Source organism: Hordeum vulgare, chromosome 3H (genome assembly GCF_904849725.1).
Source record: "Hordeum vulgare subsp. vulgare chromosome 3H, MorexV3_pseudomolecules_assembly, whole genome shotgun sequence".
In the NCBI taxonomy this organism is placed as follows: Eukaryota; Viridiplantae; Streptophyta; class Magnoliopsida; order Poales; family Poaceae; genus Hordeum; species Hordeum vulgare.
The window spans coordinates 56,256,645-56,279,796 of NC_058520.1; positions in this window are offsets into that span (position 1 = coordinate 56,256,645).

A 23,152-nucleotide genomic window follows, 5' to 3' on the forward strand; every position below is an offset into this window, starting at 1 on the left:
TCTTTGAGCCTGGGTGAAGCTTTCCGCAGGATGACATGGCCTCTCCAGCATCCCGAGCATCCACTGGGTTTTCCAGGGAGCCGATCAACCGTCCTTCACCCAGAGTTGCATTGCGTCCGAGGTCTTGAAAATCTTGTCTTAGTCCGGTCTTGATTATTATATCAACCTCGCATCACTCGTGGTATACACTCAACCGATAACCCGCCTACTCAAGCATAGCATTAAGATATTGTCGTCCCAGGGCCAAGTATCGGGGTTGTTGTGTGCCTACCACATGATACTACAATCTATACTAAAATTTCCAAGTACCTACTCAGCATGCAATTGGGCATAGGATGGTAGAACTACGATGCATAAAACATAGGTGATAGTATGATCAAAGTGACTTGCCTGTGATGTTGACGAAGAAGAATTTCTCGAGAAAATAACTTGATAGACTACTCGTCACTCTGCGATGAAATCTATATAGCAAACATAGTATTCACATAAGCACTCATTCTAGCAATCATTCTAACAATCAAAACAAAAGCGAGAGCGAATAGGAAACCCAAAGAAACTTCAAACAGAACTAAAGAATCTTCTACTACGTCAACCACTAAATGGTTTTGTCTAACAGAAAAATAATAACAAGGAACTAAGATATAAGTTTAACTAAGATAGAATAAAGTCTTTTTCACAAAACTTTTGAAAGTTTTCCCAAACGGGATTTGAAACAACGGTGAAAACAATTGCACGTTACTACGGAGCTAGAATTGATTTAATAAAAACAAATAACACTAAAATAAGAACTTGTTGCAAAACTACTGTTAACTAACATAACCAAAACAAAATAATGTTTCTGAAATAATAAAGAAAATATTTTAAAACAATTTACAGAAAAATAATAGCCATAGTCCTAAAAGAGCTAAAACAGAATCTGTTTTGGTAAAATCCCCAATTAAAAATATTTTAAAAAAATTGAAACATAAACTACTGAAAGATATGATTAATAGGAAGCAGCAGCAAAAAGAATCAAATTAAAAGCTACTTTTAAACTCCCGGAATAAGCAAAACAAGCTTTAATTCAAATCTGATCTAACTCAATTTTTATAATTCCAAACATAGACAAATTATATATCTACAGAAACTGCATAAAATTTTTGATCCAAATCAAAAAGAATCACCTAATTCGGAGTTATGGACTAATAGATATGAATTTTCTAAGATTGCAATTTTCTGAAAAAACTGCAATACGGGATTTCGTGAATCTCACCGGAGTTAGTCGCCGGAGTTGGAGAAGACGACGGGAAGGTGGCTCCGGTGGCCGGCCGAGGCAGCGGAGGGGTCCAGGCGGGGGAGGAGGGCTCCGGCCGAAGGTTGGTGGTGCCGGTGGGGTGTGGGGCGACGGGAGGAGGCAGCAGGACCTCCGGCGAGTTCCTATTGAAGATGAACTCCGGCGAGGCGGGGGCTGCGGCTAGAGGTGAGGAGAGGTATGGTTCTTGGGGAAAATGGATAGAGGAGGGTGTGGGGGTTCTTATAGGGGCGACGGGAGGTGCTGGGAGGGAAAGAGCTTCGCGAATCCCGGAGGTGGGGATTCATGTGTCCATGGAAGGAAAAATCTGTGTGACGTGAGAGAGACACAGGAAGAAGATGATCTCCTGTTGGGCTAGCATAGGAAAGTGCTTAATGGGCCAGCTCTTATTTCCATTTAAAAGTGATTCCTTTCCTATTTTTAAAACTAGGAAACTAAAACGATAAAAAGGAAATCAAATCAATTCGAAATAAAGAGTTTCTATATACTAAAATTATCAGAAAAATAAAATATAGATGATGGGCATTTTTCCACGGCAAAAATAAAAACTTCAGAAAAAATTATTTTCACAAAATTGCCTAAAAGGTTTATTTTCTTTTGCAAATAATTTTCAGATGACCCTCTAAGTTTTAGGGTTCAAACAACTTTCAAAATGCCCGTGGGTTTGAGGGTCATGTTCCTCCTCTCTTTTCTGTTTGACAGAAAGTATTTCCCGACATTTCTTGCACGAAGAAAACAAATAAAAATGCAAGAGAATTCAAATGCAAATATCTCCGTTCAAATTCTTTATAGTTGAAGAAGTCATGTCATCTTCTCTCGTTGCTTTTAAAAGATTGAATTTGAATTCACCGGAGAAGGGGAAATTCATTTTATTCCCTCTCATTCAAAAGTTTCGAAAAGTTTCAAATTTCACACAAGTTTCAATCACTCAGCAAACAAACAAACAATCAATCTAATAATTATATTAACATTCCAAAATTTATAATTTTGGGATGTTACAAAAGCAAACTAACAAGACTACAAAGCTAAGGTAAAAGATATCGTGCAATTCCCCTATCTTGAAGACTGGAGTCACACGCAACGACGCCAGAAAACTTTGCTTGATGACGAGATGATGTATAGACTTCTCGCACCTTGTTGGTTACCCCAAGTGGAAGGTTGAGATGTAGTCAGCAGCAAGTTTTCCCTCACATGAAGAATGTAAGGTTTATCAAACCAGGAGGACTCCTAGGATCAACAAGTAGGTGTCTCCCACCCTGGAGTTAGCAGAATACGTGGACCTGCACACACAACAAATAACTTTGCTCCCAACGAGTACAGAGAGGTTGTCAATCTCTCCGGCCTTGTAGGTTGCAAAGGGTCAAAACACAAGCTGGAAAAGTAATAGTAATTTCAACGGAAAAGTAAATGAAATCAGTAAATGATGGAGGTGTAAACAATGATGGTGATATGGACCGGAGTCACATGATGTTCACTAGTGATTCCTCTCTCCCAAAAGACGATAAACAACTATGCTTGGGTAAACAAATTACACTTGGGCAATTGACAGAATTATGAACGCACCGCAATGCTAATTATGCTACTTGATAGTTAGAGGCTCAATAGTAATGGGCAGTACGCCAAGACAAGTAGACCATTTATTCATCAACATCTACTTACTAATCATCCACCTTGAGATATCTATAAAGAACATCTCTCCGGTATTAAGTTGCGAGCCCCACCCAAAGTATAAACTCAAAGCAACGGACAACTGCATTAACGAACTATGTGTAAGGTAAACAATCCTTGCAACCGTGGTCGCAAGCACCATTGTTTTCTCCCTGGTGGCAACAGCATATCCCCTAGTCTCATGTTTCTTTCACTCAAGCTAAACTTCGAGGGGCATGAACCCACAATCATGCATAATGCCCCCTCTTGGAGTTACAATCTACTACTTGGCCAATGCAATAAATAGCAACGGAGAACATGCATGAATCACTAAGGAACATAATATAAAAGGATAGCAAATATATAACTCATAACAATCTGAACATAATCTCATAATCCATCTGATCCCAACAAACCGATCATAACAATAGCAAGAGAATTACATAGGTGCCTTGATCATGTAGGGCAGCTCACAAGGACTAACAATTGAAGCACAAGATTGGAGAGAAGACATCACATAGCTACTGGTCATGGACCCATGGTCCAAGGAGGACTACTAACCGCAGGTCCGGGAACCGTCCATGGCAGTGGAGAAGCTCCCGGAGGTCAATCCCCCCTCCGACAGGGTGCCGAGAAGATGTCTCCTGACGCTCATGATATCGGAAGCGCTGCGGGGGCGGAACGATGGAGAAATTCGTGATTCTGGACCCCGTATAGGGTTGTCCTCGTCAAGCGGTAAATATAGGCGAAAGGAGGGCACCGGAGGAGGTAGGACCCACCCAGGCGGTGTTGGAAATATGCCCTAGAGGCAATAATAAATTAGTTATTATTATATTTCTTTGTTTGTGATAATCGTTTATTATCCATGCTATACTTGTATTGATTGGAAACTGAAATACATGTGTGGATACATAGACAAAACACTGTCCCTAGTAAGCCTCTAGTTGACTAGCTCGTTGATCAAAGATGATCAAGGTTTCCTGACCATAGACAAGTGTTGTCGCTTGATAACGATATCACATCATTAGGAGAATCATGTGATGGACTAGACCCAAACTATGAACGTAGCATGTGACCGTGTCATTTTTTTGCTTTTGTTTTCTGCGTGTCAAGTATTCATTCATATGACCATGATCATGTAACTCACTGACACCGTAGGAATACCTTGTGTGTATCAAATGTCACAATGTTACTGGGTCACTATAAAGGTGCTCTATAGGTATCTCCGAAGGTGTCAGTTGAGTTAGCATGGATCAAGACTGGGATTTGTCACTCCGTGTGACGGAGAGGTATCTCGGGGCCCACTCGGTAATAGAACATCATATACAAGCCTTGCAAGCAATGTGACTCAAGTGTAAGTCACGGGATCTTGTGTTACAGAACGAGTAAAGAGACTTTCCGGTAACAAGCTTAAAATAGGTATAGGATACCGACGATCAAATCTCGGGCAAGTAACATACCGAAGGACAAAGGGAATGTTATACGGGATTATATGAATCCTTGGCACAGAGGTTCAACCGATAAGATTTTAGTAGAATATGTAGGATGCAATATGGACATCCATGTCCCGCTATTGGATATTGACCGGGGAGTGTCTCGGGTCATGTCTACATAGTTCTCGAACCCGCAGGGCCTGCACACTTAAGGTTCGGTGACGTTTTAGTTTAGTTGAGTTATATGGGTTGGTGACCGAAGGTTGTTCGTAGTCTTGGATGAGATCACGGACATCACGAGGGTTTCCGGAATGGTTCGGAAACGAAGATTGATATATAGGAAGTTGGTGTTTCGATTCCAGAAAGTTTTCAGGCATTGCCAGCAGTGTACCGGGAGTGATGAATGGGTTCCGGGGGCCCACTGGGTGGGCCCACCATGCCCCAAGTGGTCCACGTGGGTTTATTGGATGCAAAATAAAGTATAATGGGCTGACAAAGTCATCCAAGGAAAGCCCATGAGGAAAAATTGGAAAATCCAAAAGAGGTGGGAAAATAAGGAAGGAGTCCTAATCCAAGTGGGAATGGAGAAGGACTCCTCCCTTCCCCAAGTCTGCCGACCCAAGGAGGACTTCTTGGCCGGCTCCCTAAGGGCTTGCCTCACCCCTTGGCTCCTCCTATATATACTTGAGGTTTAGGGCTGTTTGAGACACAACTTTTCCATGTGCAACTCAAACCTACACCTCGTAGTTCTTCCTCTAGATTAGATTTCTGCGGAGCTCGGGCGGAGCCCTGCAGGAATAGATCATCACCAACACCGACGCGCCATCACGTTCCTGGATAACTCATCTACTTATCCGTCTCTCTTGCTGGATCAAGAAGGCCGAGATCGTCATTGAGCTGTATGTGTGCTGAACGCGTAGGTGCCATCCGTTCGGCGCTAGATCGGAACGGATCGCGGGACGGATCATGGGACGACGGTGATTTGAATCACGAAGCTGTACCACTACATTAACCGCGTTTCTTAACACTTCCCGCTTAGTGATCTACAAGGGTATGTGGATCTAATCTCCTCCATAGATGAACATTACCTAGATAGGTCTTCTTGTGCGTACGATTTTTTCCCATGCAACGTTCCCCAACAGTGGCTTTTCCGGAATCCAAGCACCAACTTCCTATATATCATTCTTCGCTTCTGGACCATTCCGGAAACCCTCGTGACATCTGTGCTCTCATCCGGGACTCTGAACAACCTTCGCTCACCAACACATATAACTCAACTATACTAAAACGTCATCGAACCTTAAGTGTGCAGGCCCTGCGGGTTCGAGAACTATGCAGACATGACTCGAGACACTCCTCGGTCAATATCCAATAGTGGGACCTAGATGCCCATATTGGATCCTACATATTCTACGAAGATCTTATCGGTTGAAACTCTGTGCCAAGGATTCATATAATCCCATATAACATTCCCTTTGTCCTTCGGTATGTTACTTGCCCGAGATTTGATCCTCGGTATCCCTATACCTAATTCAATCTCGTTACCGACAAGTCTCTTTACTCGTTCCGTAATACAAGATCCCGTGACTCACACTTGAGTCACATTGCTTCCAAGGCTTGTGTGTGACATTGTATTACCGAGTGGGCCCCGAGATACCTCTCCGTCACACGGAGTGACAAATCCCAGTCTTGATCCATGCTAACTCAACATACACCTTCGGAGATACCTGTAGAGGACCTTTACAGTCACCCAGTTACGTTGTGACATTTGATACACACAAGGTATTCCTCCGGTGTTAGTGAGTTACATGATCTCATGGTCATAGGAACGAATACTTGACACGCAGAAAACAATAGCAACAAAATGACACGATCACATGCTATGTTTATAATTTGGGTCTTGTACATCACATGATTCTCCTAATGATGTGATCCCGTTATCAAGTGACGACACTTGCCTATGCCAGGAAACCTTGACCATCTTTGATCAACGAACTAGTCAACTAGAGGCTTACTAGGGACAGTGTTTTGTCTATGTATCCACACATGTATTTGAGTTTCCAATCAATACAAGTATAGCATGGATAATAAACGATTATCACGAACAAAGAAATATAATAATAACCACTTTATTATTGCCTCTAGGGCATATTTCAAACATTTAGTCCATCTTTCATTGATGGAGTCCTGTTCGGATTTGAGTTGTCTCTGGTTTAGCTTAAGGATCCAAGCAGTGGCGATGAGATGTTTCTTGAATACTTCCTGATCCAGTGGGTCTTTGGGGATGATGAAATCTTCGACTCCCAGGCTCTGCTCCTCCTCAAATGGAGGGACATAATTGAATCCATGTATCCTCGTAGGTCAGGGTCGTATTCAGGGCCGAAAGGTTTTGGGGATTCGTCGAGATTTTTCGTATCCTCAAGATCTGGATTTCCCCTCTATGCCTGCATTGCTTTCCTTTCCCTTATGACTGATACGAATCCAACATATATATAATTTTTTTATTGTTCCATGCTATTATATTATCATTCTTGGATGTTTTATAATCATTTTAGGACTGACCTATTGACATAGTGCCTGATACGTCCATTTTGCATCATGTTTTTATGTTGATATTTATCGCTTTATGGGCTGTTATTACACTTCCCGGTACAATACTTATGCCTTTTCTCTATTATTTTGCAAGGTTTAGATGAAGAGGGAGAATGTCGGCAGCTGGAATTCTGGCCTGAAAAAGGAGCAAGTTTGAGATACCTATTCTGCGCAGCTCCAAAAGCCGTGAAAATCAACGACGAATTATTTCCGAATTTATAAAAAATACTGGGCAGAAGAAGTACCAAAGGGGAGCCACCAGGAGACCACAAGCCTGCTAGGCGTGGCCTACCCGCCTGGCCGCGCCTAGGGGGCTTGTGGGCTCCCTGTTGGCCCTCTGGCTCCCCTCTTTTGCTATAAGGAGGGTTTTGTTCCAGAAAAAAATCTAGAGGAGGCTTTCGGGAGGAATCGCCGCCACCACGAGGCGGAACTTGAGCAGAACCAATCTAGAGCTCCGGCAGGGTCGTCCTACCGGGGAAACTTCCTTCCCGGAGGGGGAAATCGTCGCCATCGTCATCACCAACACTCCTCTCATCGGAGGGGACTCATCACCATCAACATCTTCATGAGCACCATCTCATCTCCAAACCCTAGTTCATCTCTTGTAACCAATCTCCGTCTCGTGACTCCGATTGGTGCTTGTAAGGTTGCTAGTAGTGTTAATTACTCTTTGTAGTTGATACTAGTTGGATTACTCGGTGGAAGATTATATGTTCAGATCCTTGATGCTATTCAATAACTCTCTTGTCATGAATATTATTATGCTTTGTGAGTAGTCACTTTTGTTCCTGAGGACATGGGATAAGTCATGCTATAAGTAGTCATGTGAATTTGGTATTCGTTCGATATTTTGATGTGTTGTATGTTGTTTTTCCTCTAGTGGTGTTATGTGAACGTCGACTACATAACGCTTCACCATTATTTGGGCCTAGAGGAAGGCATTGGGAAGTATTAAGTAGATGATGGGTTGCTAGAGTGACAGAAGCTTAAACCCTAGTTTATGTGTTGCTTCATAAGGGGCTGATTTGGATCCACTAGTTTAATGCTATGGTTAGACTTTGTCTTAATTCTTCTTTCGTAGTCGCGGATGCTTGCGAGAGGGGTTAATCATAAGTGGGAGGTTTTTCCAAGTAAGGGCTGTACCCAAGCACCGGTCCACCCAGATATCAAACTGTCAAAGTAGCGAACGCGAATCATATGAACATGATGAAAACTAGCTTGATAGAAATTCCCGTGTGTCCTCGGGAGCGCTTTACCTCATATAAGAGTTTGTCCAGGCTTGTCCCTTAGTACAAAAGGGATTGGGCCACTTTTCTGCACCGTTGTTACTTTTGTTACTTGCTACTTGCTGCGAATTATCTTACCACACAACTATCTGTTACCGATAATTTCATTGCTTGCAGAGATTACCTTGGTGAAAACCACTTGTCAGATCCTTCAGCTCCTTGTTAGGTTCGACACTCTTACTTATAGAAAGGACTACGATAGATCCCCTACACTAGTGGGTCATCAAGACTCTTTTCTGGCGCCGTTGCCGGGGAGTGAAGCGCCTTTGGTAGGTGGAATTTTGTAAGGAAACATTTATATAGTGTGCTAAAATTTATTGTCACTTGTCACTATGGAAACTAATCCTTTCAGGAGCTTGTTCGGGGTACGTTCACCTCGAACGGAAGCACAAGGAGTTGCTCCTCAACCTGCTGCACCTACTGAAAATATTTTATATGAATTTCCTTTGGGTTTTCTTGAGAAACTATTGGTTAATCCTTTTACAGGAGATGGAACATCACATCCCGACTTGCATCTAATCTATGTAGATGAAGTTTGTAGTTTATTTAAGCTTGCAGGTTTTCCCGAGGATGAGGTCAAGAAAAAGGTCTTTCCCTTATCTTTGAGGGATAAAGCATTGACATGGTATATGATACGTCTCAAACGTATCTATAATTTTTGATGGTTTCACGCTGTTATCTTGTCAACTTTGGTTGTTTTGTTTACCTTTTATATCTTTTTTGGGACTAACTTATTAATTCAGTGCCAAGTGCCAGTTCCTGTTTTTCTGTGTTTTTGACTCTTTTCAGATCTGATTTTGGAACGGAGTCCAAACGGAATAAAATCCTCGAAATAAATTTTTCCAGAACGGAAGAAGATCAGGGGACTTGAGGACCAAGCAGGAGAGCCACACGGGGCCCACAAGCCTTGTAGCCGCCACCAGGGGGCGGCGGCTACCAGGCTTGTGGCCTCCCTGGTGCCCCCCTGACCTAGCTCTTTCGCCTATATATTCCCTAAAATCTAGAAAAAATCAGGGCATCCACGAAAACACTTTTCCGCCGCCGCAAGCTTCCGTTTCCGCGAGATCTCATCTGGAGACCCTTCCCGGTGCCGTGCCGGAGGGGACTTTGGAGTTGGAGGGCTTCTACATCAACATCATCGCCTCTCCAATGACTCGTGAGTAGTCTACTTCAGACCTACGGGTCCGTAGTTAGTAGCTAGATGGCTTCTTCTCTCTCTTGGATCTTCAATACAAAGTTCTCCATGATCTTCATGGAGATCTATCCGATGTAATCCTCTTTGGCGGTGTGTTTGTCGAGATCCGATGAATTGTGGATTTGTGATTAGATTATCTATGAATTATATTTGAGTCTTTGTTGATTTCTTATATGCATGATTTGATACCCTTGTAAGTCTCTCCGAGTATTGGGCTTTGTTAGGCCAACTAGATCTATGATTCTTGCAATGGGAGAAGTGCTTGGTTTTGGGTTCATACCATGTCTTGACCTTTCCGAGTGACAGAAGGGACAGCAAGGCATGCATCGTGTTGTTGCCCTCAAGGGTAACAAGATGGGATTTTATCGTAGATATGAGATTATCCATCTACATCAAGTCATCTTGCTTAAGGCGTTACTCTGTTCTTTTGGACTTAATACACTAGATGCATGCTGGATAGCGGTGGACGTGTGGAGTAATAGTAGTAGATGCAGAAAGTATCGGTCTACTTGTTTTGGACGTGATGCCTATAGATATAATCATTGCCTTAGATAACATCACGACTTTTCGCGGTTCTATCAATTGCTCGACAGTAATTCGTTCACCCACTGTCTACTTGCTTTCATGAGAGAAGCCACTAGTGAACACTATGGTCCCCGGGTCTATTCACAACTATCGTTTCAACTTTCACTTTTACTTTGCTTGTTTACTTTGTTGCTTTCAGTTCTCACCTTGCAAACAATCTATAACGGATTGATAATCCCTTCATAGCGTTGGGTGCAAGCTCTTTGTGTTTGTGCAGGTACTTGTGACTTGACGAGATCTTCCATTGATTCGATACCTTGGTTCTCAAAACTAAGGGAAATACTTACCGCCGCTGTGCTACATCACGCTTTCCTCTTCAAGGGAACACCAACGCAAGGCTCCAAGGCCGCGGGGAAATCCTTTGCATATTTGCTAAGGAAGTCCCTAAAGGCATAGCCGTAGCAGCAGGATTCCTGGCGCCGTACCTGGCAAGGTGTGTTGTCGCAGTAGCAGAAGGATTTCTGGCGCCGTTGCCGGGGAGGATCAAGTCAAGAATAGTCTCTCTTCAATGTGGTGATTTCTGGCGTCGTTGCCGGGGAAGGAGAGATCTATCCAAGTAGGTGTCACAAACTCATCTCTTGCATTTACCTTTTTTGCCAGTTGCCTCTCGTTTTCCTCTCCCCCACTTCACATTTGTCGTTTTCTTGTGCCTCTCTCCTTTGCCGTTTTCATTTTCCTTTTTCGGTTCGCCCTTCTTCCGCTCGCTTTCTGTTTGCTTGTGTTACCATGTGCCTTCTTTTAGCTTGCATCTTTGCTTGCTAAAAATCCATTGATATGGATCCTCATCCACTTGCTAACCTCTTTAAGAGATCCACTTATGTGGAACCAATTGCTAGTGAGTTGAGTGCACTTGACTTTCTCTATGGAGTTTTGGTTGAGATGTGTGAATCTGAAAATCGTGATGAAGAAATTTATGAAATGATTCACGAGGGCTCCTTGGATGAAAAGCATGATTGCAATGGTTTCACTATAAATTCTATTAGTGACAATCATGCTAAAATTATGCAAAACCCTAAGCTTGGGGATGCTAGTCTTGCTATGACCACTACTTGTTGCAAAGATCATGATTGGGGTGATGATTTTTCTTTTGTTCTTGAAAATTTGTTCAAGCCTCAAGATGAATATGATATTTGGAATATTATTGAAAGTGGGTTTGGAGAAGTCATGACTTTAGATGATAATCCCACTATTTTTGAAGAGCGTCAACTTTGCATGCATGTGGATCATGAAAAGAATATCCTATGTGATAGCTATATCATTGAATTCGAATATGATCCCACATGTAATGAGAGAGGAAAATATTGTGGTAGAAACTTTCATGTTACTAAATCACCTCTCGTGATGTTGAGATTTCTCTTGTCTCTTTCTTCTTCCTTGCATATGGCAGCTATTGGTTGTCTTGACAATTTATTTTCCTATAAAATGCCTATGCATAGGAAGTATGTTAGACTTAAATGTGATTTTCACATGCTTTAGGATGCTCTTGTTGTGCTTCAATTCTTGTCTTTTGTGAGAGCATCATTGAATGCCTAGCTAAGGGCGTTAAACAATAGCGCTTGTTGGGAGCCAACCCAACGAATCTATCCTTTTCCTTTCTGTTTTGTGTTTTCCACACTTTCATAATTCTGTTATGATTGTGTTTTTTGTGTTTCATTTTGCGTTTGTGCCAAGCAAAACCGTTATGATTAGTCTTGGGGATGATCATTTGGTCATGCTGGAAAAGACAGAAACTTTCTGCTCACGAAAAGAATGTTCATTTTTTTTTTCTGTAAGAGCTTTTGAGTTGATTCTTTTTGCTGCTGATTGCTACGAAAATTCTTCAGACTATCGTATTTGTTCAGAATTTTTTAAGTACCAGAAGTATACGAAGTATACAGATTGCTACAGACTGGTCTGCTGTTAACAGATTCTGTTTTTGTTGTGTTGGTTGCTTATTTTGATGAAATTATGGATAGTATCGGGGGGTATTAGCCATGGAAGATCCAAAATACAGTAACCCAACATCAACATAAGTAGAATTTAAGTTCTAAAGTACCTAAGGAAGTGGTGGTTTGCTTTCTTATACTAATGTTATCATGAGTTTCTGTTTAAGTTTCGTGTTGTGAAGTTTTCAAGTTTTGGGTGAAGTTCTTATGGACAAAAAGATAAAGAGTGGCAAGAGCTCAAGCTTGGGGATGCCCAAGGCACCCTAAGATGATTCAAGGATGCCATAAAAGCCTAAGCTTGGGGATGCCCCGGGAAGGCATCCCCTCTTTCGTCTTCAATCCATCGGTAACATTACTTGGGGTTATATTTTTATTCACCACATGTTATGTGTTTTGCTTGGAGCGTCTTGTATCGTAGGAGTCTTTTATTTTTGTTGTGTCACAATCATCCTTGCTGCACACCTAGAGAGAGAGACATGCACTCACCGTGGTTTTGTCGAGCTTCAGTTATATCCTTTTGTAGACAATTCAGCTCATATGTGCTTCACTTATATCTTTTGAGCTAGTTGATTTTGCTCTAGGTGCTTCACTTATATCTTTTAGAGCACGTCGGTGCGTGGCTTGGTAGTTGATCTATGCTATGAAAGTAGTCTCAAAAGGGGTAGTTATCCAAAGGGATATGAAAACTTCCACCTTCATGTGCATTGAATAGTTAGAGAAGTTTGATTCATCTCAATTAGTTTTGAGTTGTTGTTATGGTAATATTGAAGTTATGATAGTAAGGTGTTGTGGATCTAGAAATACTTGTGTTGAAGTTAGTGATTCCCGTAGCATGCACGTATGGTGAGCCGCTATGTGATGAAGTCTAAGCATGATTAGTCTATTGATTGTCATCCTTTGCGTGGCGGTCGGGATCGCGCGATGGTTTATACCTACAAACCCTTCCCCTAGGAGTATGCATTGAATGCTTTGTTTCGGTTACTACTAAAACTTTTTGCAACAAGTATATGAGTTCTTCATGACTAATGTTGAGTCCATGGTTTAGATGCACTTTCACCTTCCACCATCACTATCTTCTTTAGTGTCGTGCAAGTTTCGCCGGTGCACAAAACCCACCATTAGCCTCCCTCAAAACAGCCACCTGATGTCAGTTGTGCTTCCCTTGCAATGGCGCCAGAAATAGTCGTGTCGACGGCACCAGGAATCCTTCAGTTGCGGCTATGCCTTAAGGGACTTCCTAGGCAAGTATGCAAAGGATTTCCCCCGTGGCCTTGGAGCCTTGCGTTGGTGTTCTCTCGAAGCGAAAAGGGTGATGTAGCACAGCGGTGGTATGTATTTCCCTTAGTTTGAGAACCAAGGTATCAATCCGGTGGAGGAGTATCACAAGATCCTGCACAAACACAAAAGCTTGCTCCCAATGCTATGAAGGGGTTGTCAATCCCTTATAGATTGTTTGCCAAGTGAAAACTGAAAGCAACAAAGTAACAAAGCAAAGTAAAAGCGGAGGTGTAAACGATGGATGTGAATAGACCCGGGGGCCGTAGTGTTTACTAGTGGCTTCTCTCATGAAAGCAAGTAAACGGTGGGTGATCAAATTAGTGTCGAGCAATTGATAGAACCGCGCAAAGTCGTGACGATATCTATGCAATGATTATATCTATAGGCATCACGTCCAAAACAAGTAGACCGATACTTTCTGCATCTACTACTATTACTCCACACGTCGACCGCTATCCAACATGCATCTATTGTATTAAGTCCATAAGAACAGAGTAACGCCTTAAGCAAGATGACATGATATAGAGGGATAATCTCAAACCAATGATAAAACCCCCATCTTTTACCCTTGATGGCAACTACTTGATGTGTGCCTTGCTGCCCCTACTGTCACTGGGAAAGGTCACCACATGGTAGAACCCAAAACCAAGCACTTCTCCCATTGCAAGAATCATAGATCTAGTTGGCGAAACAAAACCCAAGACTCGGAGAGACTTACAAGGATATCAAATCATGCATATAAGAAATCAGCAAAGACTCAAATATATATCATAGATAATCTGATCACAAATCCACAATTCATCGGATCTCGACAAACACACCGCCAAAGAAGATTACATCGGATAGATCTCCATGAAGATCATGGAGAACTTTGTATTCAAGATCCAAGAGAGAGGAGAAGCCATCTAGCTACTAACTACGGACCCGTAGGTCTGAAGTGAACTACTCACGAGTCATTGGAGGGGCGATGATGATGATGAAGAAGCCCTCCAACTCCAAAGTCCCCTCCGGCGGGGCGCCGAGAAGGGTCTCCAGATGAGATCTCGCGAAAACGGAAGCTTGTGGTGATGGAAAAGTATTTTCGAGGCTCCCCTGATTTTTTCTTGAATATTTGGGAATATATAGGTCAAGGATCTAGGTCAGGGGGCGGCCAGGGTGGCCACAAGCCCTCACACCGCCACCTCCCCCTGGTGGCGGAGTGGGAGCTTGTGGGCTCCTTGGAGCCCACCTGGCTTGGCCCAGAGGCCCCCTGATCTTCTTCCGTTTGGGGAAAAATCATTTCGGGGTTTTTATTCCGTTTGGACTCCGTTCCAAGATCAGATCTAAAAAGAGTCAAAAACACAGAAAAAACAGGAACTGGCACTTGGCACTGAATTAATAAGTTAGTCCCAAAAAAGATATAAAAGGTACATAAAACATCCAAAGAAGACAAGATAACAGCGTGAAACCATCAAAATTATAGATATGTTTGAGACATATCAAGCATCCCCAAGCTTAACTCCTGCTCGTCCTCGAGTAGGGAAGTGATTAAGAATGAATTTTTGATGCTTTCATGCTACCTAGAATAGATGTCCTTTGTAATTACTCTTATGTGACATGAATGTTCAGATCCATTAGATTCAAAACAATAGTTTGCTATTGACGTGGAAACAATAATAATTCAAGCAAACTAGCAAGGTAATCATGAACTTTCAAAATAACAAGGCCAAAAGAAAGTTATCCCTACAAAAGCATATAGTCTGGCTATGCTCTATCATCATTGCACAACGAATTTAAATCATGCACAACCCCGGTATTGGCCAAGTAATTGTTTCACACCTTTACTTTCTCAAACCTTTTCAACTCTCACGCAATACATGAGTGTGAGCCATGGTTATAGCACTATAGATGGTGTGGAGTGTGGTAGAGGTTGCAAGACAAAAAGGAGAAGATAGTCACATTAACTACGCATATCAGTGAGCTGTGGAGATGCTCATCAATAGATATCAATGTGAATGAGTAGGGATTTCCATACAAATGATGCACTAGAGCTACGAGTATGTGAAAGCTCTTAAAGGAAACTAGTGGGTGTGCATCCAACTTTCTTGCTCACGAAGACCTAAGGCAATTTTGAGGAAGCCTATCATTGGAATATACAAGCCAAGTTATATAATGAAAATTTCCCACTAGCTATATGGTGGTGACAAAACAAGAGACTCTCAATCATGAAGATCATGGTGCTTTATATGCACAAGTGTGGAAAAAGTGGTAGCATTGTCCCTTCTCTCTTTTTCTCTCATTTTTTTATTTTTTTGGTGGGCTCTTTGGCCTCTTTTTTTTGGTGCGCTTCTTTGGCCTCTTTTATTTCCTCACATGGGACAATGTTCCATTAATGATGATCATCACACTTTCAACTCAAAACTTAGAGCAACTATGACTCTATATGGAATGCCTTCGGTAGTGTACCGTGGCAATGATCTAGCATGGCATAGACATAAACATCATGCTAGCTATCTTACGATCATGCAATGGCAATGTAGACATGGTGGCACAGGTCATGGTGGTAGTTGCATGGCAAAATATCTCATAATGACTTTGAAAAAGCCATAATAGGTAGGTATGGTTGCTGTTTTGAGGGAGGCTAATGGTGGGTTTTGTGCACCGATGAAAGTTGCACGACACTAAGAAGATAGTGATGGTGGAAGGTGAAAGTGCATCTAAACCATGGACTCAACATTAGTCATGAAGAACTCATATACTTGTTGCAAAAGTTTTATTAGTAATCGAAATAAAGCATTCAACGCATACTCCTACGGGAAGGGTTGGTAGGTATAAACCATCGCGTGATCCCGACCGCCACGCAAAGGATGACAATAAATATACTAATCATGCTCAGATTTCATCACATAGCGGTTCACCATATGTGCATGCTACGGGAATCACTAACTTCAACACAAGTATTTCTAGATCCACAACACCTTACTAGCATGACTTCGATATTACCATAACCACAACTCAAAACTAATAGAGATGAATCAAACTTCTCTAACTATTCAATGCACATGAAGGTGGAAGTTTTTGTATCCCTTTGGATAACTACACCTTTTGAGACTACTTTCAAAGCATAGATCAACTACCAAGACACGCACCACTGTGCTCTAAAAGATATAAGTGAAGCACATAGAGCAAAAGTATCTAGCTCAAAAGATATAAGTGAAGCACATGTGAGCTGAATTGTCTACCAAAAGATATAAGTGAAGCTCAACAAAATCACGGTGTGTGCATGTCTCTCTCTATAGGTGTGCAGCAAGGATGATTGTGACACAACAAAAATAAAATACTCCTACGATACAAGATGCTCCAAGCAAAAACACATCACATGTGGTGAATAAAAATATAGCCCCAAGTAACGTTACCGATGGATTGAACACGAGAGAGGGGATGCCTTCCCGGGGCATCCCCAAGCTTAGGCTTTTACGGCATCCTTGAATCTCTTGGGGTGCCTTGGGCATCCCCAAGCTTGAGCTCTCGCCACTCTTTATCTCTTTTTCCATAAGAACTTTACCCAAAACTGGAAAACTTCACAACACGAAACCTAAACAGAAACTCATGATAATATTAGTACAAGAAAGCAAACCACCACTTCCTTAGGTACTGTAGCAAACTTAAATTCTACTTGTGCTGATGTCGGGTTACTGTAATTTCAATCTTCCATGGCTAATACCCCCCGATACTATCCATAGTTTCATCAAAATAAGCAACCAACACAACAAAAACAGAATCTGTTAACAGCAAACCAGTCTGTAGCAATATGTATATTTCGTATACCTCTGGTACTTCAAAAATTCTGAAAACTTACGACAGTCTGAAGAACTTTCGCAGAAATCATCAGCAAAAATAATCAACTCAAAAGCTCTTACATAAAAAAAATGAAAATTCTTTTCGTGAGCAGAAAGTTTTTGTCTTTTCCAGCATGACCAAACGATCATCCCCAAGACTAATCATAACGGTTTTGCTTGGCACAAACGCAAAAAGAAACACAAAAAACACAATCATAACAGAATTATGAAAGTGTGGAAAACACAAAATAGAAAGAAAAATGATAGATTCGTTGGGTTGCCTCCCACCAAGAGCTTTGGTTTAACGCCCTTAGCTAGGCAAAAAGTGATGGAATCACGTATAGTCATCTTTGGTGCTCAAACCATAGGTAGTGTGATCATTTATCATCTTAAGATTTTGCATCTTTATTATATGACTCACCACTAGCTTTAGGAACAAAAACAGGCTTGACGGTCTTTTTGAGAGTAATATTTGGAGTATTTTGCACAGCGGCAAAAGCGGAACCCAAGTTGGTTATGACATCTTCTAGTTTGCCAATTCTAGAAGAATCATTAACTATAAGTTCCTTCTCCTTTAAATTTTTCAAAAAGTTTCCCACTTTGGATCCGTACTGAGTAATTTGATTGTGTATCTTTCTATCCAAACCCTCAATAAGTTCAACTGTGGCAATTTTGTTTTCAATAGCGTCAAGCCTTTGCATCATGTGTTCCAAGGTCAAGATAGTTCCATTAACCATGGGCGGGGGTGAGCCTACCAAATTAATGATAGCTCTATAGGAGTCAACAGTATGGCTCCCCAAAAAGTTCCCGCCTATAATGGTATCAAGGATATACCTATTCCAAGGAGAAATTCCAACATAGAAACTGTGAAGGAGGACGGTAGTGGATTGCTTACGAGTCGATCTACTTTGAGCATTGCAAATCCTGTACCAAGCGTCCTTCAAATTTTCTTCCTCATTCTGCCTGAAATTGAGAACTTCATTTTCAGGGGTGTCGTTTGGAGTGGTGGGTCTAGCCATTAATGTACTATCTCACACACAAACGAGCAGGAAGAGAGAGTGAAACGGGCAAAAGAAAACAGCAAAAAGGCAAAAGAAAACGGCGAAGGGGAAAGTCAAAAGAAAACGGCAAATGTGAAGTGGGGGAGAGGAAAACAAGAGGCAACTGGCAACAAAAGTAAATGCAAGAGAAGAGTTTGTGAGACCTACTTGGATAGATCATGATTTCTCCTCCCCGGCAACGGCGCCAGAAATTGGCGTGTTGACGGGAGATTATTCTTGTCTTGATCTTCCTTGGCAAGCGATCCTTCTCCCCGGCAACGGCGCCAGAAATACTTTTGTTGTCAGCTGTGCTTCCCTTGCAACGGCGCCAGAAATAGTTGTGTCGACGGCACCAGGAATCCTTCAGCTGCGGCTACGCCTTAAGGGACTTCCTAGGCAAGTATGCAAAGGATTTCCCCCGTGGCCTTGGAGCCTTCCGTTGGTGTTCCCTCGAAGCGGAAAAGGTGATATAGCACAACGATGGTAAGTATTTACCTCAGTTTGAGAACCAAGGTATCAATCCGGTGGAGGAGTATCACACGATCCTGCACAAACACAAAAGTTTGCTCCCAACGCTATGAAGGGGTTGTCAATCCCTTATAGATTGTTTGCCAAGTGAGAACTGAAAGCAACAAAGTAACTAAGCAAAGTAAAAGCGGAGGTGTAAACGATGGATGTGAATAGACCCGGGGGCCGTAGTGTTTACTAGTGGCTTCTCTCATGAAAGCAAGTAAACGGTGGGTGAACAAATTACTGTCGAGCAATTGATAGAACCGCGCAAAGTCGTGACGATATCTATGCAATGATTATATCTATAGGCATCACGTCCAAAACAAGTAGACTGATACTTTCTGCATCTACTACTATTACTCCACATGTCGACCGCTATCCAGCATGCATCTAGTGTATTAAGTCCATAAGAACAGAGTAACGCCTTAAGCAAGATGACATGATGTAGAGGGATAATCTCAAACCAATGATAAAAACCCCATCTTTTTACCCTTGATGGCAACTACTTGATGTGTGCCTTGCTGCCCCTACTGTCACTGGGAAAGGTCACCACATGGTAGAATCCAAAACCAAGCACTTCTCCCATTGCAAGAATCATAGATCTAGTTGGCCAAACAAAACCCAAGACTCGGAGAGACTTACAAGGATATCAAATCATGCATATAAGAAATCAGCAAAGACTCAAATATATATCATAGATAATTTGATCACAAATCCACAATTCATCAGATCTCGACAAACACACCGCTAAAGAAGATTACATCGGATAGGTCTCCATGAAGATCATGGAGAACTTTGTATTGAAGATCCAAGAGAGAGAAGAAGCCATCTAGATACTAACTACGGACCCGTAGGTCTGAAGTGAACTACTCACGAGTCATTGGAGGGGCGATGATGATGATGAAGAAGCCCTCCAACTCCAAAGTCCCCTCCGGCAGGGCGCCGGGAAGGGTCTCCAGATGAGATCTCGCGGAAACGGAAGCTTGCGGTGGCGGAAAAGTATTTTCGAGGCTCCCCTGATTTTTTGCTGAATATTTGGGAATATATAGGCCAAGGATCTAGGTCAGGGGGCAGCCAGGGAGGCCACAAGCCCTCACACCGCCGCGTCCCCCCTGGTGGCGGAGTGGGAGCTTGTGGGCTCCCTGGAGCCCACCTGGCTTGGCCAAGAGGCCCCCTGATCTTGTTCTGTTTCGGGGTTTTTATTCCGTTTGGACTCCGTTCCAAAATCAGATCTGAAAAGAGTCAAAAACACAGAAAAACAGGAACTGGCACTTGGCACTGAATTAATAAGTTAGTCCCAAAAAAGATATAAAAGGTACATAAAACATCCAAAGAAGACAAGATAACATCGTGAAACCATAAAAAAATATAGATACGTTTGAGACGTATCACCACCATACCTACCTACTATGGCTTTTTTTAAAGTCATTCCGAGATATATTGCCATGCAATTACCACCATGCCATGTGCCACCACTTCCACATTTCCATTGCATGATTGTAAGATAGCTAGCATGATGTTTCCATTAATATCTATGCCATGCTAGATCATTGTCACGGTACACTACCGAAGGCATTCCATATAGAGTCATCATTGTTCTAAGTTTTGAGTTGTAAGTGTGATGATCATCATTGATGGAGCATTTTCCCATGGGAGGAAATAAAAGAGGCCAGCGAAGCCCATATACAAAAAGAGGCCAAAGATGCCCACCAAAATAAAATAAAATAAAAATAAAAAAGAGGCCAAAGAGCCCACAAAAAACATGAGAGAAAAAGAGAGAAGGGACAATTCTACTATCTTTCCACACTTGTGCTTATTAAGCACCATGATCTTCATGATTGAGAGTCTCTCATTTTGTCACCACCATATAGCTAGTGGGAAATATTCATTATATAACTTGGCTTGTACATTCCAATGATAGGCTTCCTCAAATTTGCCTTAGGTCTTCGTGAGCAAGCAAGTTGGATGCACACCCACTAGTTTTCTTTAAGAGCTTTCACATACTCTTAGCTCTAGTGCATCATTTGTATGGCAATCCCTACTCACTCACATTGATATCTAGTGATGAGCATCTCCACAGCTCATTGATACGCCTAGTTAATGTGACCATCTTCTTCTTGTTTGTCTTGCAACCTCCACCACACTCCACACCACATATAGTGCTAAAACCATCGCTCATGCTCATGTATTGCGTGAGAGCTGAAAAGGTTTGAGAAAGTAAAGGTGTGAAAACAGTTACTTGGCCAATACCGGGGTTGTGCATGATTTAAATTCGTTGTGCAATGATGATAGGGCATAGCCAGACTATATGATTTTGTAGGGATAACTTTCTTTTGGCCTTGTTATTTTGAAAGTTCATGGTTACCTTGCTAGTTTGCTTGAATTATTATTGTCTCCACGTCAATAGCAAACTATTGTTTTGAATCTAATGGATCTGAACATTCACGTCACATAAGAGGAGTTACAAAGGACATCTATGCTAGGTAGCATGAAAGCATCAAAAATTCATTCTTTATCACTTCCCTACTCGAGGACGAGCAGGAGTTAAGCTTGGGAATGCTTGATACGTCTCAAACATATCTATAATTTTTGATGGTTTCACGCTGTTATCTTGTCAACTTTGGTTGTTTTGTTTACCTTTTATATCTTCTTTGGGACTAACTTATTAATTCAGTGCCAAGTGCCAGTTCCTGTTTTTTCTGTGTTTTTGACTCTTTTCATATCTGATTTTGGAACGGAGTCCAAACAGAATAAAATCCCCGAAATAAATTTTTCCAGAACGGAAGAAGATCAGGGGACTTGAGGGCCAAGGCAGGAGAGCCACGAGGGGCCCACAAGCCCTGTAGCCGCCACCAGGGGGCGGCGGCTACCAGGCTTGTGGCCTCCCTGGCGCCCACCTGACCTAGCTCTTTCCCCTATATATTCCCTAAAATCCAGGAAAAAAAATCAGGGCATCCACGAAAACACTTTTCCGCCGCCGCAAGCTTCCGTTTCTGCGAGATCTCATCTGGAGACCCTTCCCGGCGCCTTGTCGGAGGGGACTTTGGAGTTGGAGGGCTTCTACATCAACATCATCGCCTCTCCAATGACTCGTGAGTAGTCTACTTCAGACCTACGGGTCCGTAGTTAGTCGCTAGATGGCTTCATCTCTCTCTTGGATCTTCAATACAAAGTTCTCCATGATCTTCATGAAGATCTATCTGATGTAATCCTCTTTGGCGGTGTGTTTGTCCAGATCTGATGAATTGTGGATTTGTGATCATATTATCTATGAATTATATTTGAGTCTTTGTTGATTTCTTATATGCATGATTTGATATCCTTGTAAGTCTCTCCAAGTCTTGGGTTTTGTTTGGCCAACTAGATCTATGATTCTTGCAATGGGAGAAGTGCTTGGTTTTGGGTTCATACCATGTGGTGATCTTTCCCAGTGACAGAAGGGGCAGCAAGGCATGCATCGTGTTGTTGCCATAAAGGGTAACAAGATGGGCTTTTATTGTAGATATTAGATTGTCCATCTACATCATGTCATCTTGGTTAAGGCGTTACTCTGTTCTTTTGGACTTAATACACTAGATGCATGCTGGATAGCGGTCGACGTGTGGAGTAATAGTAGAAGATGCAGAAAGTATCGGTCTACTTGTTTTGGACGTGATGCCTATAGATATAATCCTTTCCTTAGATAACGTCATGACTTTGCGCGGTTCTATCAATTGCTCGACAGTAATTCGTTCACCCACTGTCTACTTGCTTTCATGAGAGAAGCCACTAGTGAACACTACGGCCCCCTGGTCTATTCACAACTATCGTTTCAACTTTCACTTTTACTTTGCTTGTTTACTTTGTTGCTTTCAGTTCTCACCTTGCAAACAATCTATAAGGGATTGAAAACCCCTTCATAGCGTTGGGTGCAAGCTCTTTGAGTTTGTGCAGGTACTTGTGACTTGACGAGATCTTCCATTGGTTCGATACCTTCGTTCTCAAAACTGAGGGAAATACTTACCGCCGCTATACTACATCACCCGTTCCTCTTCAAGGGAACACCAACGCAAGGCTCCAAGGCCACGGGGAAATCCTTTGCATATTTGTCAAGAAAGTCCCTAAAGGCGTAGCCGTAGCAGCAGGATTCCTGGCGCCGTACCAGGGAAGGTCTGTTGTCGCAGTAGCTCTATAGGCTATGTGATGATACTGGATCATGGAACTACAACTGGTCGAAATTGGAATTTCATCAAAAGTTTTATCCTATGCATCTAGTACATCGTGATCGGAATTATATTTATAATTTTTGGCCTCGTGACAGAGAAAGCATCGCTCAAGCTTGGGGGAGGCTTAAATCAATTTTATATTCATGCCCCAACCATGAGCTGTCGATAGAAATTATTATTCAGAACTTCTATGCTCGACTTTCTCATGATGATCGCACCATGCTTGACACTTCTTGTACCGGTTCTTTTATGAAGAGAGATATTGACTTCAAATGGAATTTAGTGGAAAGAATTAAACGCAACTCTGAAGGTTGGGAGTTTGATGAAGGTAAGGAGTCAGGTATGAA